This window comes from Chrysemys picta, chromosome 16, assembly GCF_011386835.1.
Source record: "Chrysemys picta bellii isolate R12L10 chromosome 16, ASM1138683v2, whole genome shotgun sequence".
In the NCBI taxonomy this organism is placed as follows: Eukaryota; Metazoa; Chordata; order Testudines; family Emydidae; genus Chrysemys; species Chrysemys picta.
The window spans coordinates 1,881,278-1,884,304 of NC_088806.1; the positions used below are offsets into that span (position 1 = coordinate 1,881,278).

General features: G+C 66.5%; 1 long non-coding RNA gene across 1 annotated transcript; it reads left to right on the forward strand.

Moving 5' to 3' along the window:
• Positions 1–1,279: 1,279 nt before the first annotated feature.
• Positions 1,280–2,147, forward strand: LOC122173483 (uncharacterized). Its single transcript, XR_006173934.2, has 3 exons — positions 1,280–1,466; positions 1,589–1,733; positions 1,912–2,147. It is a non-coding gene; the product is annotated as an uncharacterized LOC122173483 (long non-coding RNA).
• Positions 2,148–3,027: the final 880 nt, after the last annotated feature.

Sequence of the window (3,027 nt, forward strand, 5' to 3'; positions counted from 1 at the left end):
GCTCTACACCCACTGGGACCACAGCAACCACCACCATAGCAACTGGCTCTACACCCACTGGGACCACGGCCACCACCACCGTAGCAACTGGCTCTACACCCACTGGCACCACGGCAACCACCACCATAGCAACTGGCTCTACACCCACTGGGACCACAGCATTCACCACCGTAGCAACTGGCTCCACCCCCACTGGGACCACAGCAACCACCACCGTAGCAACTGGCTCTACACCCACTGGGACCACGGCAACCACCACCGTAGCAACTGGCTCTACACCCACTGGGACCACGGCAACCACCACTGTAGCAACTGGCTCTACACCCACTGGGACCACGGCAACCACCACCGTAGCAACTGGCTCTACACCCACTGGGACCACGGCCACCACCACCGTAGCAACTGGCTCTACACCCACTGGGACCACGGCAATCACCACCGTAGCAACTGGCTCCACCCCCACTGGGATCACAGCAACCACCACCATAGCAACTGGCTCTACACCCACTGGGACCACAGCATTCACCACCGTAGCAACTGGCTCCACCCCCACTGGGACCACAGCAACCACCACCATAGCAACTGGCTCTACACCCACTGGGACCACAGCAACCACCACCGTAGCAACTGGCTCTACACCCACTGGGACCACGGCAACCACCACTGTAGCAACTGGCTCTACACCCACTGGGACCACGGCAACCATCACTGTAGCAACCGGCTCCGCCCCCAGTGGGACCACGGCAACCAGTCCCATAGCAACCGGCACCTCCCCCACTGGCACCATGGCAACCACCACTATAGCAACCGGCTCCGCCCCTAGTGAGGCCACAGCAACCAGTCCCATAGCAACTGGCACTGCCCCCAGTGGAACCACGGCAACCACCACTATAGCAACCAGCTCCACCCCCAGTGAAACCATGACAACCAGCCCCATAGCAACTGGCTCCTCCACCACTGGCACGACGACAACCAGCCCCATAGCAACCAGCACCGCCCCCAGTGGGACCACAGCAGCCACCACTGTAGCAACTGGCTCCACCCCCACTTCTGGGTCTCCAGCCCCCTCTGTGACCCCATCGACTTGGCCAGGTGCGTCGCCCCATGGAGGTGTAGGGTGGGTGGCCGGGCTCTTCCCCTCCCCCCATGTCCCCAAATCCCCTGGGCGGGGGCTCTGTGGGAACAGACCCCCTACTCCCCTGCCCCACATAGCCCCCCGGGGCCGGGCCCGTTGGGTGGTGGTTTGACCGGATGCTCCCCCCGCAGGCACCTCCGTCCCGTGCCCCCCGAATGCCCATTACGAGTCGTGTGGCGTGGCCTGCCCCCCGCGCTGTGACGACCCCCAGCTGAGCTGCGACCTGCCCTGCCAGCCGGGCTGCCAGTGCGACCCCGGGCACCTGCTGAGCGGGGGGCACTGCGTCCCCCCCACGGACTGCGGCTGCTTCTACAACCACACCTACTACCAGGTCAGCCAGGACTCCTGGGTTCTCTCCCCGGCTCTGAGAGCGGAGTGGGGGCTGGTGGTTAGAGCAGGGGGGCTGGGAGCCCGGACTCCTGGGTTCTCTCACCCGTGTCCGTTTGTCCCTAGCCCGGTGAGGTGATCTACGCCGATGGCTGCCAGGAGATCTGCCACTGTCTGTCTAACAACAACACCCGCTGCTCTGATGCCAGCTGCCGACCCAACCAGCACTGTGTCAGCCATGGGGATGGGGTACAGGGGTGCTTCCCAATAGGTGAGTTCTTGGGGGACCCCCGTAGTGGGAGGGTGGGGAGCCAGGACTCCTGGGTTCTCTCCCCGGCTCTGGGAGGGGAGTGGGGGCTGGTGGGTTAGAGCAAGGGGGGCTGGGAGCCAGAACTCCTGGGTTGTCTCCCCGGCTCTGGGGGCTGGTGCTTAGCTCTGGCTACCCCCAGACTCCGCGACCTGCGTGGCATCGGGCGACCCCCACTACACCACCTTCGACAAGAGGAAGTTCGATTTCCAGGGCACCTGCACCTACGTCCTGGCCCAGCCCTGCAACGCCAGCCTGGCCCTGGCCCCCTTCGCCGTCCACGCTGCCAACGAGCACCGGCATGGGCAGAGCACTGTGTCCTACGTCCGGGCCGTGTTCCTGGAGCTGCCAGGAGCCTCCATCGCTCTGCTCAAGAACCGCGTGGTGCAGGTACGGACCCAGGGGTGGTGCTAGGGGGCGCTGTGGGGCAGGGAGCGGGGCGGGGGCAGCAGGGGGCGCTCTCCCCTGGCAGGCAGGGCTGGCCCCAGGGTGGCGCTAGGGGGCGCTGTGGGGCAGGGATCGGGGCGGGGGGCTCAGCAGGGGGTGCTCTCCCCTGGCAGGCGGGGCTGGCCCCAGGGCGGCGCTAGGGGGCGCTGTGGGGCAGGGAGCGGGGCGGGGGGCTCAGCAGGGGGCGCTCTCCCCTGGCAGGCAGGTCTGGCCCTAGGGCAGTGCTAGGGGGCGATGTGGGGCAGGGAGCGGGGGCACTAGGGGGCGCTGTGCTGCGGGGAGCTGCCTCACCACAGAGGTGGCTGCATCCCAGTGCCAGGCGGGGGGGGTCTCTGTGTAACCCCAGGTGGGGGGGGTCCTGGCGTTTGCAGGTGAACGGCTCCCGGGTGACCCTCCCTGCAGTCCCCGCCCCCGGCGTGTCCGTCCGTCTGTCCGGGACGTTCACCGAGGTCCGGACGGATTTTGGGCTGGTTGTCCGGTACGACGGGAACCATTACGCCGAAGTCCGGGTCAGCCAGCAGTGAGTATCGGGGTGAAGCAGGGGGCGGGGGGTTTGGTGGGGGGTGAATTGGGGCTTATGGGGGTCAGGAGGGGGCTATGGAAGTTAGGGGTCACAGGGGGTCCTGGGAGGGGTTAGTGGGCTCAGAAGAAAGCACAGAAGTGGGGTGTGGGGGCTGTTGGGGGGTGGAAGGAGGGGCTGGGGGTCAGCAGAGATTGGGGGGGTTATGGGGGAACTGGGCGGGCCATGGCTCTGGAGTGGAGGAGCGGGGAGTGGGGGGGTTATGGGGGAGGGGGTGTTGCATCTCTGTCC